Genomic DNA, 14,783 nt, shown 5'->3' with positions numbered 1-14,783 from the left:
CAGTCACTCCCTGAATTTACCAACTCAGTGTGGGTAAATGTTTCTGATGATGTCTTAATCCTTCAAGGGGTGGTTTCTCCTGCAACTCTCTGCAGAAGGGAAATTGTTACCTTGCTGACATTGTGGTGGCCATCCCCTTTGTTAGGACACTGTGCCTCAGCAGATCCTAAGGGATGTTTAAGGTGCAGATATTTCTTCTCCTTTGCCTCTGACCTAATGTGGCCTTCACCATGTATGATTGCATCACATGGATTTGCCCCTCTGCTGCACTTCAGAAAAAGCTCTCGCCAAGTCTGCTTCTGTTTCCATTTAACTCCCGAGTGCTTAAGCGGTAGCCTAAGTACTGTGAGAAATTATATTCACTTCCAAAAATTGTAAAAGGTTTATTAAAACCTTATCAAAAAAGACAACAGAAGACTGAATAGAGAAAGTAATACAGTGCTGGGAGTAAAGGATTTTTTTCTCACTACATGCTCATTTACTCAATGGATGTTTCACTTTTTAACTTTTTAGTTTCTCTTAAAGTTTTGTCCACAGACTCCTTCTTCCCTCTCTAGTAGTGGAGATCACATTTTTATATCCTGATTGGAGGTCGGGTGTTACTACAGTAACAAGCTGACCTTCTTAAATGCTCTGACTACCCAGGCTATCCTGTGATAACAATGCAAGAGAGGGTAAAACATAACTATAAATCTGTAGAATTTTTCTTAACATTCATGTAATATTTGTCTTTTAATTGTAAGAATCAACTATTGCATTACTCATCTATCACGGTACCCTGCATGCTACCAGGGCATATATGGGTTTTATTCATATCAGCTTGCATTTCTCACATGAGGGAGTTTTTTTTTAGAAATACAATTAGAATTTAGACTGCAATTTAGAAATATTATTCTTTCTCTTTAAATTACTAAAACTCTCTGCTGGCAAGATGATCACTGAAATGTGTTCAGGTAGTACCAACTTCACTCAGTGGACTGCATCTCATCTGCTTCTTCCCCTTTTCCTAAGCTTTCAACCTTCTGCATTTGTTACAGATGCCTATTCAATAAATTGTTGTTGCTGGTGGTTTTGAGATGGCTTTCAAAGACCTGTTGCTACTTGATTTCCAGTTCTACTTAATGTTTTCATCCAGTTTATAAAGTGTAAGTGTGAAAGAAAACTTTTGGATTGAGTGGGCCCAGTTCCTTCAGGAAAGCTCCTGAGCATATAGCAGCCCAAAAATGCAGTGCTAGTTCAGTAAGCAAAGTGACCATGCTGTAAAGAAGGGCAGATGTAATTGGAGGGGATATTTTGGGGATTATAAATGCTAGATTTGCTGTGGTAAGAATCCTGACATATGTTATCTTGGGGATTTTTTTGGTTGGTTGGTTTGTTTGTTTGTTTAGGTTTTGTTTGTTTGTTTGTTTGTTTTGTAGCCATGAGGTAAGGGATACTTTTTGCAATGAAAATTACACATGCTTATTCCAATTTACTTGAGCACAAACCTTCCAGAGGAAAGAAGCGGGAGCAGGTAGTAGAGTCAAATACCTGTAAGCAGGTTTATTTTTTTAAATTTTTTTCCCCCTCTGATTATACAATGCTGAATTTCTTACAATTGAACAAAGAAAGTAGAAACAAACTGCCACAAAAGGCAGAAACTACAAAGGCAAAGACAAGGATATCTGTAAAACAAGGGTACTGGAAACATAATTTTAGTGATACAATAAGTGGCACCTTTTTACCTAGTGTGGTATCACTCGCATTTATGTAATTATCTGTTGCTTTTAACATTGCACATGCTATAACAGAACTGATTAAATGAGAAGTGTGTCTGCTGTTGAGTCAGACTGCTAGGTTTGTGATGAGCGGTTCAGATTTAAAATAATTTGTTGGAGTCCTGCAGTTCACACTAGTAGTTACATATTCTGGGTGAGAGACCATTTGAAATGCAGTTGGTGCATTATTCACCTGTGTGCTTACTGTGCATTCTTGTGAGAAAATTGAGAGTCAATGAAAGGACAACTCTGCTAGTATCGGTTATTTTGGATTGTTTAATTTTAATTACTGTTTTCCAGTAGCTGTGTTGTGCAGAATGTCCAAGGCTCAGGACTCCTGCTCTGGGATGATGTGCATAGCACAGGAGAGGCTGTGCTGCCCTCACAGAAAGGGGATGTGTAGGGCAGCCCCTGCTGCCACATCCTGCCTGGATGATGAAACAGCTTCCCCAAGGTGCCATCCTACACCTGTGAGCATTTATGGATAATCACAGTGTAAGTGGGAAACACAGACATCCCCACCTAAAGTGGATGGGCTTGGTTTGTTTAGGCTCTCAGTGGGTGGTGTGCACTGCTTTTGCTCTCCAGATGTAATTGCAAGGGCATCTTGAAAAGCACAGGCACACTTGCATGGGTGAGTTGGGAACAGAGCAAAGCCACTGAAAGGTAAAAGGAGCTGCCTTGCTATCCTTCCTAAAGAAACCTATAAAACTCCTGTGGGTTTGAGCTGAGGAGGGGTGCTCGTCTGGGTGGGATTCAGAGCTGGGCTTGGAGTGTTGCTCTGGGACAGCGGCTCTTGGCAGCTGGGGCTCTTGTGCCTGAGAGAGGTTTTGCAGTGGGTCTGAATGTGGCTGAAGGTCTGGACTCTGCTGCTCAAAAAAATGTGGAAGTTGCTGGGGGATACAATGGGAAACCTGTTATCTACAGACACCAAGTGTTACCTGAGGGGCAGTCCATGAACCTCGACTTGAAGATTTACTCTGTTTCTGCCTTTTTCAAGATAATAGTCAGGATTGGATGGGTTTGGGTTTGTTTTGAGTGGGTTTTATGTTTGTTTGTTTTGTCTTGGGTTTCTTTGTTGCTTTTCCTTGTTTTCATTCTTGTTCTGCTTGGGCTGTCCTTGCTGACTGATAAATACATCTTGCCACTTCTAGGCAAGAGTTCTTTGGAAGTTTGCAAAATCAGGGCTGAGATTTCAGACCAAATGAGGCCTTGAAATGTCTCTGATTCCTGAGTGCTCAGAAATGTGTTCAATGCAGGCAGAGTGTCAGAGACCCGGGGCAATGCTGGAGGCAGGTGCTGGTGCTCGGTGCCTGGCTGGGTCTGGAGCTGTATGGGCAGGCAGAACAAGCCTTCTGCAAGGGGTCAGCAAAAGGGTTGAGAGCATCACTCCTAAGTTTGTTTTACTTTTATATTTATTGTCCTTCTGCTCCTCAGCCCAGGATGAAGGAGTGCCCTGGGCATCCCAAGTGGCTGGTTTGTTGAAAAGCACACAGAAGTGTATGCTCCCCTCCCGTCAAGAGAGATGTACAAAGGAAGAAGATTAATAAGTTGTTTAACTATGTAACCAAACAATGAGAAAAATAATTAAGAGTAGCAGGAAAAAGACATTAATCAGAAAAGAAGATTAGTGATTTTAAAATGTGGCAAAAAGGATCAGCTTTTGTGTGCAGCAATTGCCACGCAGGGACTTTCAGGCATTACTGACAGTGTATCACTGAGGACCTGTTTTGGTGCTCTCCTGCCTGAGGTTTTGAGTGGTGATAGACAAGTGTTTATGCATGTGCTGCACCACTGTGTCGGTCATCTCATCACAGAGTGGAAAATTAATTGTTCCACCGTGGAGAAGATCTGAATGCCAAGTGCCTTCCTCCTTTCCCCACCTCCCCACTTTTCTTCTTTCAATATTTAGCCAAGGCAGCTGAGCTTTAATATAGATTTCCCCATGTCTTTGCATACATCATTGAGGGACTGTAATTCCACATACTAGAATAGCTCTCAAATAATCACCTTTTGAACTCAGTGGTGAAGCTAATTGAAGGAAACTTGCTGGGAAAAACACAAAATAATTTAGTTTGTGTCTTAAGTTGTCAGTGTGGCTATTGTAACAAAGTTTCATTTTCCCATTTCCCCCCCGTTTATTCCCATGACTACAGTTTATGTATGTTTAAAGTATAATTAACAGGAGAGCCAGAAAATGTTTTCTTTCTTGGTGCTGAAAGTGACTAATTGTTAGTTGTCAAGATAACAGGATTTCAGGAATGGGGAGAGAAATACTGCATGTTTCATGGGGGGCATACCAAATGCATTTCCAAAGTGAGCCAAAGGTGGGGCTAAGGGAGTGGTGAGGCTCCAGTGAGAGTGTGGCAAGATGGGGGAGACTTGGGCTAGAATTTTGTCTAATTTCTTGACCACTGGTGATGGAGTTCCCCTCTCCAAAATGAAATCTCTCCTTTGCACTTTCCGTCTTTATGTTTGCCAAACTGGGAAGTGATAAAAATGAGGTTTCCTTGTGTTTGCGAAGTGTTTTGAGATTTATGTGTAAAACACTTCATAACCTGAGTAGTTCTCATTACAAATGTGGTCTAAGCTATAAGGCTTGTGGTCCTTACTTGAATAAAATGCCTTTGATTCACTGGGAGCTGGACCCAGGAAAAAAATGCGTGGTGTTATGTGTGGCTCACATTTCTCAGTGTTTCATCCAATAGGAAAAAAAAAAAAGTATAAAACTGCTGAAATGATTTTTTATTTAACTGACTGGGAGCTCCTGGTACATGCAGACTCCTTCCTGGTGCTCCCTGCTGCAGGGAAATCTTCAGTGCCCAAAGCACCCCAGAGCACGAGGTGTTTTCACCTGTGTTGGTGGGGGTGAACTCTAATGCGAGTTCAAATTGAGGAGGATGAGTTAGTGGTGATTCTTCCTACTGGCAAGGGAGATAACCGGGAGCTATTGTCAGTGCCTGTGGTAAATTGCAGTGTTTAGAGTTGGCAATTTCGCAGGACTATGGCAAGGACAGGTTTGTATCTGGAGCCAGCCAGACGGAAATCCTCTGACAGGGTGCTCAGCTGGAGCTGGCTGCAGCCAGGGCTGCCCTGCCGACATTCCTTCCTGTCCAGCTGAAGCGTTTTCACTCACGATTCAACTCCTCTCCTCTTTTAGCAGCAAAGTAGATGTAATTTTGGGGACTGCCTGAACATTACAGTGTGCACAGAAAAGCTGAATGCACGATCCATCTCACCATGGCTGCAACGTGTCAGTGCTGTGCAAGGTGCAGGTGTGCACCTGCAGGCTGTTAGCAGCAGAATATAGACCAAGTCTGTCAAGGAAGTGGCTGTTTCATTAATCTGAAATAGCTGCCTCTCCCGGGATCTGGCTTGCTGATGATTGATTTTTGTGTTTGCAAGGGTCCCAGGCCCCTCTCAGTGAGTGCTGTGTTTGCTTGCTTGCCTCCCAGCATTTTGGTCCCCTGCACCTTCTCTCAATAGCAATGAAAGCTCTGCATAGTAAGGACCTCACAACAAGAATGAGTATTACTTCCTTTTCTTTCTTCCTTTTTTCCCCTCTCCCTATTCTGCTCTCTGCATCCACAGTTTTTGCTCTGTGCTGCTAGCCAGGAGCTCCTTTGTTGTGTCAATAGGACTGGCTGAGCCCAGGGGCTGTAGCCCTCTTTCACCCATGACAGCTCACTAGCAATATGTGTGTGTTTGCCTGTATCCCTTTCTTTTTTCCTCCTGTTTTCCTGTCAGAGTAATTAGTGTTGGCTTTATGGCTGAAATCAGTGAAGAGAGGAACAGTGAAATCTGTCTGCACTGAAGTGCAGCAGAGGCTTTCATTAACCTTATAATCGAGGAAAAAAATCAAAATTTAGTAAGTCATGCGCAGTAAGGAATGTCACAGTTTGCTGCCCTTTCCGTTTGTGCAGGACAGGAGGCTGCAGGGAGGTTGAGCCCTGTGTCTTGTCGTGCATTTCTAACCCTCAGCAATTTGGGGCTGCAGGGGACAGGGGCTGCACCTTGTGCTACCATTTCCCCCTCTTCCACCACAAATCTCTATTTCCTCTCCCAAAAACGAATTTGCAAAAGTTTCAGTTCAAAGTGATGCACTTAGGAAACTGTTTTCAAATACTGTATGGGAAGCTTGGGATTCTGTTAAAATGAATGTTTAGGGAAAAAACTAAAGTTAGCATGATGAGAATGGGCTTCTAGAAGATTTTGGCTCACTCTCTTCCTCATTGTCTGAGAACTCATTCCTGTGTGAATGCCAGCTTTTCCTTGTTGGTACCCCTGGATTTGAATACCAGTGTAGTATCCAGTTGACTTTATGGTAACTTTCTTGTAAAATACTCAATTTTCATTAGCTTTCTTATTAGACTGCTTTTTTCCATGTGGAGTTTCATGTAATATTAATTGGACATTAGCTGAACAAATCTAAGTCAGCACTTTTCAGCCTATGGAGTATTTTTTCCTTTTTTTTTCTATTTTTTTTTTTTTTTTTTTTGACAGATGAAATGTTTTTTGATGAGAGGTGGTGGGTTGGATGCTAAAGGGGGTGAGTGTTCAGCTCCTGTGTTTTTGTGGATTTGAATAAATTAGTGTCAAAGATCTGAATTTAAATTCTGATTTCCCTGTTCATTCACTTAGGCCAGTTATACCTGTTCTATCTAGAGCTGGTCAAATTTTTCACATTAATAACTTTCCACTAAGAATATGTTTGGTTTAAGTCAAAATTCTCTCCGAGAAAACTGCTCTTGTGTTTTTATTTTTATTTTTTTTCTCCTAACAGCCGAGTTTTCACACTGCAGTAGTTTAAAGAAACTGTTAATTCCCTCTTCCCCACCCCTGCCCCCACTTCTCATCTCATTTCTTTGTATCTTTCTTTTTACATGAAACTGAAATGAAACATTTTAAGATCCTGAAATGGTCATCCAGAGGTTACCATGTGAATACAGTTACTGCCCATGAGGAGGGAGGATAGTCGGTGTCTCCTGTGGTCCAGATTATACATCTCATGTGTTCTTTGGAGCTTCATACTCTATATGTTTGAGCAAACAACTGCAGTTCTAACTGAGAATGACCTCGTTTGAGGTGTGTATTTAATAAGAAAATTTAAATGCCATGAGAATAGAATGCACTTTTTGTAAACAGGACTTGGAGTATTTGAGTGGTTACATTTTGCTTTAAAATCTCCTTGTTTGCTCATTATCCAGGGCCATGTCTCTGGCATTGTATATGATTTTCAGTACTTCCTTTATAAGTGAGAACTTTTATAAAAGAACAGGAGTTATTACAGCCCTTACTCTGTGCTAGTTAGAGAAAAAAAGTAAATAAAAAGTCTAACGACCATCATCAGTCTGTAGGAGCTGGAATGAGAAGAGCTAACGATCGCTATCCAAGTGATAAATGGGGGAACCATCTGAGAGGGCTTTGGCAACAAGAGAAGACAGATGAAGGCAAAATGGCTTCTCTCTGCCTGCCTTTTGTTCTTTGAGGACTATTATGATTAAAGCTTATTTGGCAATCTACCTCCTAACCTGGGCTTAAATGACATTGTGAGTTAACTGGCACACAGTAATAAATTAGAGCAATTGGTGACTGCATATTGCTTTTTCTCATGGAAGGGTGCGCCCATGTGGAAAGGGAGAACCTGATTTCAGGGCTAAGCATGTACCTGAGTGGTTAACACGTGTTGGGGCATCTTCACTGAGGGCCTCTCCTGCCCTCTCCAGTGGGTGGACTTTGCATCGTTGTCCATGGGGTTGGGATGCAGGATGTTGGAGACTAGCCTGTGTGGAGCACTCGTGCTAAAAGGTGGTGAAAGGATCGAAATGTGATTTACAGAGTTCATTTTAGAAACAATTTTGATCAGATCTGAGTGCATTTGATTTGCTGTGTTTGGACTATTTGGAATGGTTCAACTAATGACAATCCTTCTGGAGAGAAACATTGTTCTTTTAATGCCAGACCAGGCCAGTTCAGCAGGCTGGCAAGGACCAGGCTCTCCAGAGATGCCTTAGGAAACTTCCACGGTACATAAGATGGTGCTTTAAGTTCATCATCAGTGCTTTAATGTGGAAAGATGAGCTTAAGTGTGCGTAGAAAGCTTTATGGGCTTGGGCTGCAAGTGGGAGAGGGATGTGCTTTTTTCTCTGTGCTTCTGGAAAGGTCACTGACTTGGTGGGATCCTGTCCTCACAGAAACCACGGCTGTTTCCTTTGTCAGATTTACCTGAAGCAGTGTTTCAGGAAGCAGGAGGTCAGGTAAGATGTGGTGGCAGGCTGCCTGCTCCTGTCAGTACCAATGAGAGGCTGCAGCCATCCTTGGGGAGAGCTGTGCGCTGTCTCACCCACTTTGTCACCGGCTGGAAATGGCCTCTTACAGGGCACGAATCTGCTGCCTCCAGTCTGAAGTGTCATTGGTGCCTGGCCTTTATGGGGCTCATTTCCCAGCTGCTCCACCCCTTAGGACATAAAGCCAAGTGCCTGTGGTCTGACTATCGTCCTCTGGCTTGTAAACTGTGCTGACACTTTTCCCTTGCTCCCAGAGCCTGTAAAACTTCAATCCTGGAGCAGACACATGAGTGTGAAGCTTTTAAACTGGTGAGAGTGAAACTCATTCAGTTACTCCCATATTTGCAGAAGGGTGTGCAGGGGAGCCCTGTGATATTTTGTGCATCTGTAGGAGTGAGGACTTGAGGCAGATTTTGTCTGGCTGTTTTTACTCAGACATTGCAATTGCTAAGCTTATTTACTGTGCTGCCATGCTGAGCAATAAAACTTGGAGCTGCACTGGAAAAACCCTTGTGCTCCTCTTCTTGTATCATTGGGGCTGGAAATAGCAAAGCAAATTTGTCACATGGGAACAGCCAGGTTTCGTTCCCACTTTTTACCATGTGAGGAGAGCACATGCTAAACATTTATCCACCTTTTTTGTGTTCCTGCACAGCAGATGCAGCAGGAAGAGAGGTTTGGGCCATGGTGATGTTAGAAAGAAGGATGTGAAGACAAAGTAAAAGCGATTGCATTCTAAGGATAGATCTTACTGGAGAGGTGCCTCCTGCTTTCCAAGAAGACAAAAGGCTTATATAAATAAGGTAGGCAGTGAAGTTTAACTAAGAAATTGAATACCAAATTAAAAATGCAAGTGCCAACTCACTCAATACAGTGTCAGCCCTTCTGATGATGTGCTGGTCTCTTGAACTTAGAATTGATTAATCAGTCAACTATTCCTTTCTTAAACAAGCAGTTCTACACTGGCAGGAGAAAGTATAGTGGGGTTTGATCCTGTACATCAGATAATTAACTATACATTCATATAGTGATAGCTAGGCTACAATTCTATAAAACCACTGATAATAAGACCTTAAGTGCTAATTAGTTGACATCAATTTATTCTGTTAAATTCTATAGCTGCTGCTTTAATTGAGTGACTCATTTCCTTAGGTAGGCCTTAGTGCTGTGCTACTCTGTCACAGTTCCCAATTTAGAAGTAGCTCAGTCTCACAAGATTGGCAGTAATTTGCTGTTGTTCTCAAAGTAGGTATTTTGATGTCTTCCATAGAAAACAGAAGAGAAAAAAGTGGCGTAAAAGGACATTTTAGAGTTGCTAGTTAATACTGTATAGTTTGATCTCCAGTGCAGTTACCAAAAGTGCTCATGCTGCTGTGGGGAGAATGCTTTGATACTGACCATAGCCTTGGATGATCTCTCTCTTATTTCCTTAGATTTTGTTTTGTATGTGCAGCAAACTTCTTTCAAAGCTGTTTGTCAGCTGCTCATCACTTGTATGACCTGAGAGTATTAAGGGATGTGCCATCCACCCAGCTGGCTTTGGATGCCTCTGTGTTCACAAAGATTCAAAGAAGTGGAGAATTAGGTTTGTTCTGCTGGGCATAGGGAATTAGAAAAAGGACTTGTTTTTTACCTCCTTTCAGGTTTCACAGGTGCTTGGTGAAGCCTTGTGGTAGCCTTGGTGGTTTTCAAGTCTAGTTTATAAAAAAGCAGTTGAGATGCAGTGAGTGTCTGTGCTGTTTACTAACTTCAGAGATAAAAGTGCTTGGCAGATGGGATCTCTGAACTGTTCACAAATTCACGTTGTGCATCAGGCAACTCAGCCTGCTTAGTCTGGTGTCACATCACTGAATTAGGTACAGGATGCACTGCTCCATCTTTGTGATTTTAGGGGAGATCATGCCTAAGGAAAATACCTAACTTTGTTACCAGAATGAACTTGTGCAAAAAGGCAGTTGATTGCCCCATCAGCTGAGATAGTGCATTGTCTTTGTTTGACACTGGCCAAACACCAGGCACCCATGAAAGCCTTTTGCTCACCCTCTCCTGCTACAGCTGGGCAGAGGAGAGAGAAAAAGAAATTAATGAAGGGCTCATGAGTTGACATAAGAACTGTGAGAAAACACTCTAAGGGCAAAACAGGTTCAAATTTAAGGTAAATTCATTATTAGCAGAGTCAGAGGAGGATAATGAGAAGTAAAATAAGCCTTTAAAACACCATTCCCTCCAGCCCCTCCCTGTCCCACCAACAGCACAGGGACACAGGGCATGGGGGTGTTGGTCAGTTCACGACTTGAGGTCTTCTGTTCATTCAGGGAGAGGAGTCTTTCCTCTGGTATGCCGTGAGGTCCCTCCCGCGGGAGGCAGTTCTCTGTGAACTTCTCCAGCGTGGATCCACTCTGATGAGCAGCAGTCCTGCCAAAACTGCTGCAGTGTGAGTCCCTCCCACAGGCAAACAGTCTTGCCAAAACTGCTGCGGCATGGGTCACTTGTCCATGGGGTACAGTCCTCTAAGGATAAGCTGCTCTAGTCTGGAAGCAAGGGCTTTTTCTCTCTGTCTCTGGAAGGAGAGGCCTTCTCTCTCTGTTCAGGTCTCCACTGCAGTACAACTTTCTCCAGCATTCACCCACTCTAGTGTGAGCACTTCTCCATGGGCTGTGAGTGGATTTCTGCATCCCCCGTGGACTTCATGCGTTGCAGGGGCACAGCTGCTTCACCATGGTCCTCACCACGGCCTGCAGAGGAATCTCGGCTCTGATGCTTGGAGCGCCTTCTCCCCTTCTTTTTCCACTGACCTTGGTGCTGCCATCTTGTTTCCCTCACATGTCCTCACGTCCTCCTCTTCTCTGACTGGAAGAAAAACTGCTGCTCATGGGTACCGCTGCCAACAAGTTCCACTAATTTAAAGAATCTTGCAAGATTCCGCAGTGCTGAGAAGTTGATCTCACCTGGGTTCCGTGTCAGGGAATTGTGTACCATGTTTCTGCCACCATTGTGCGGGCAGTGGCAGCTGTGGCAACACTGGCGCTGTTTAATGCCTTTCCTCATGTGGGATGCTGGGAAGGAGAAGCCCCTGCCCCTGGAAAAAAATTATCTGTGCTCTGTCTTGATTTTCTTCTTAAGTGTGTCATCACAGAGGAGTTACCAACCTCTCTCATTGGGCCAGCAGCGTGTCCATCTTCAGAGCCGTCAGAGATTGGCTCTGTCAGACATAGTGGAAGCTTCCAGCAGCTTCTCACAGAAGCCACTTTTGTAGCCCTCCACCACTACCAAAAGCCAAGCTATGCCAAATCAACACATGCATTTACTAAGCAATTTTGGAGATAGACAGTAAATTCCCTTCCTTCCCAGTTTTCTTCTGGAGAGGCCTGAAGTCTTATCTGGACATAATCTTTTGCATTAATGTTATGTAATGAGTTGACTCCTCTGTTTTCTTTGAATTTCTTACCACCCTGTTTTGGAAACCACTGCAGACTCTGAAGGTATTCTGTAGAAAAGGCATCAACCCTGCTGTCAGCATTTGTGACACTGCAGTGCCCTAGAGCACAGATAAGTTCTTTACTCTTCAATCAAGAGGACAAATTGGTGTCATAAAAACAGATTCATGTCTGAGAAGGGTTGCAAGGAGGCACCAAGAAGGGGATAGTCAATTTGATCAACAATACAGGTAAAGCTTTGGGGGAAAGCTCTGAGGCTGAAGACCATGAGAGCTTGGTGACCTCCTCGAGGAGCAGGTGGGTAAGCGGCTGGCTGAAGAAGGGAGTGAGGGCACGTGGGCACAGCTGAACACTTGGTAGGGGAACAAGAGGACTTTGCACAAGGAAAGACTGATGCTTGAGTATGTCTGGACAGCAAGAGGATAAGGTGCTGCTAGAATGAAGGAGCCATAAGCCTATGGGTTTTGAACCTATATTGTTCACATTTATTAACTCAAAATTACTAAAAATCTTGAATAATCAGGGTCAGAGATGGCATTACATGGACTTAACCTTTCTGGTCCAATAGGTTGTGTACATATTGGTAAGTTGCAATCCCATAGTGGTTTTTTTTTTCCCTATCCTATGGTGTCCTTCTTGGCTCTCCAGCCAGAGGTGGGCTGCTCCCACTTTTCTCCAGTGGTAAGAGGCATTTGGTGAGCAGTGCTGAGTGTGGTTCTCTGCAGCCTTTTTGGGATCATGGCCTTCAGTGTGAGCAATTATCTCCTGGAGGGGGATGTTGTGAGATCTTAAATTAGAGGCATCCTATTAGCCACACTTCACGTACCAAGCATTTGCTATAAAAAGATGCACCTTGCTGCTAAGACTGAGTGATTAATTTGCAAGCCAGCAAGTTGTTATATTGTGCTAACAATTACCATATTTGATAGATTAAAGCCCACATGAGGGTATTGGTTACCTTGGGAATTTATTTACAGTTCTTGATCTGTGGCAGGCAAAGAATTTGTAGTGTGACAATGACTGTATCATATCTCAGTGATCCCATCACATTTAAAAATTATGTCCAAGCTGAGAGTTCTGAAAAATGTGCCCATCTGTTTGTTATGCATGGACTCAGCCTTTCCATTTTGAAGCTTGGCTTCTTCCTACAAGAAGCCATCAGCTGGATGTATAGTCTGTGGAGAACTTCCCTTCTGTGAAAATAAAATTAAGAATCCAGGAAACCTTTGTTTTGCCCTGAAATGAAAATGTTACCTTTTAGACTAGAACTGTGTATATACTGTGACCATCAGTCTATTTTTGTGTGTGTGTGTAAGATATATGTAACTTATAGTTTGCACAAGAAGCTAAATTTTTCTCTTGCTGGAATCCCTTCAGTTTGGCACTGAAAGTGTTTAATTGTTTGGGCAGAGAAAGAACATGATTGACTTTGGTCCAGTGGTCTTAAAGTTTCACATTTTTCAAGGTACAGGTGAAAAGAATTGGTGGTGATGGTGGCAAGGACAAGGAGAAAGTCACTGCCTCAGCTCTTTTTCTGATCAGAAATGATGTTCTATAAAGTGACGATGAAATTCTCATTATATTATTTTTTATTTTTTTTGCAAACTGATATCCATGCAACTGAGAGTTGTTGCTCTCTCCAGGACTCGGTGTGAGCATCGAAACTGATGTTAACAGCCCTCCTCTGCAGCAGTGGCACCTGGGAAGACAAAAATAGATGTGCCCCAAAACACCCACCCCTTCAGGAGATTTTTGACCTGCATCCTTGCTTATGTAAAGTTTTTGTACCTTTTGTCTTTCTCTTTTCCAAGTGGTTTTATTCATTCTGACTTGTGATCAGGCCCTGTTTTAATAACTCCTGAGCTGCTGTTGTCCCCGCAGAGCAGAGAGGAGCACTTTGCATGTCAGAAACCTTCAGCGGTGGGCAGCACACAAAAGGTCATCCTCCAGCTGGTGAGATTCATGGGCCATGGGCAGCCTGGCTGCTTCCCTCCTCCTCATTCCCTGCATATCTCTGTGCCCATGTCATTGCTGGGCATTCTCCCTCTCTCCTCCCCTTGTATTTCCACTGTTATTTTTTTGAATGTCAACATGAATGATGGTAACCGCCTCCTGCAGAAAAGTTTTGGGGAAAAGCAGTGCTGTGAGCTCTGGCAGCCCAGGCGGTGCATGGGAAACAATGTCACCCTTGTTCTGCTCACCCGTTTGGGCATCTGCAGCTCATCCAGCCCCGGAAGGCCGGCTCTGTCCCAGGGACACAGGACAGGCACGAGGACACGGCAGGGTGTGCCAGCTTGGTGCTTGCAAAGGCTGGCATGGCCCTCTGCATCCTGGTGATGTGGCGCTCGGAGCAGCACCACATCATTGCACAGGTTTAGTAGCCGTGGGGCTCAGATGAGTCACTTTGGGTTTTTTTTCTTTGCTGTTCTGGGGCAGTCCTGCAGCCCAGTTAGATTTAACAATGTGATTCATAGCCATTTAATCTCTGTCATCATTATGTTTATTCTGCAATCATCACTAACAGATCTCTTACTGTCTCTTTCCCTTGGCTTTTGGTAAATTTTCTGCCTTCTGCCCCTGGTGAAGCCAGTAGCAGATGATAAAAATGCTTTGAAATTATGTTAAAAGAACCACAGCTGGTATAAATAGATTTTACTTTGATGTATCTGATCTGATTTGTGTTACCTGAGGATCAGGCCTTAACTGTTAAATTCTGCTACTTTTGTTAAAAAATAGTACTCAGCAGTGAATTCCTTTTCATTGTCAGAGCCATCTCCAGCTCAAGGTCTGAGGTAAGTGGTTGGGACTATGCCACAAAGGTGGCTCAGGGGACAGTGGTTTGGAGCTGCCCATGAGAATGGTACAAACGTGAGCAAAAACAACAGAGCACTCAGTAGTATCTAAAGCAAAACTGAACGAGTTCTCAATGAAACTCAGCATTTCAGTTGGAAGGGTTGATTTCTTAGGGAATGTTCATAGTCAAAATATTTGCACAGATTGGCCTGTGGTCCTTCTCCTTTGTGTTTAGACATGGGTTTTCTCCAAGGAGGACTGCCTGGTCTGTGAGAAAACCAGGTGCCTGACACAGCAGTAAGACCTGCCATGAATGATTTGTGCAGAAACCACGAGGAAAATTGCCTAGAACAGGAAAGGAAATGGAAAATTGTGTGGGCGTTTTTTTGGTGACAAGATACAGAGTGGGTAAGAGAAGACAAGACTGCTGTTATTGCTAAGCTTTAGCATTAGGTAATTATTAGCAGTTAACAAACAGGGCAATGTTATTGATAGTTAATTGGTAGCAG

The 14,783-nt window shown here is 43.3% G+C and overlaps 1 protein-coding gene across 4 annotated transcripts in view; it reads left to right on the top strand.

The window, feature by feature from the left end:
- The window catches only part of ERBB4 (erb-b2 receptor tyrosine kinase 4), a 582,907-nt gene that overhangs the window by 30,494 nt on the left and 537,630 nt on the right, over nucleotides 1-14,783 (top strand). The gene's annotated exons all lie outside the window — the stretch shown is intronic.

Source organism: Anomalospiza imberbis, chromosome 7, assembly GCF_031753505.1.
Source record: "Anomalospiza imberbis isolate Cuckoo-Finch-1a 21T00152 chromosome 7, ASM3175350v1, whole genome shotgun sequence".
Classification (NCBI taxonomy): domain Eukaryota; kingdom Metazoa; phylum Chordata; class Aves; order Passeriformes; family Viduidae; genus Anomalospiza; species Anomalospiza imberbis.
The sequence above is the reverse complement of the archived record's forward strand: the minus strand, read 5'-3'. Positions and strand labels throughout refer to the sequence as shown.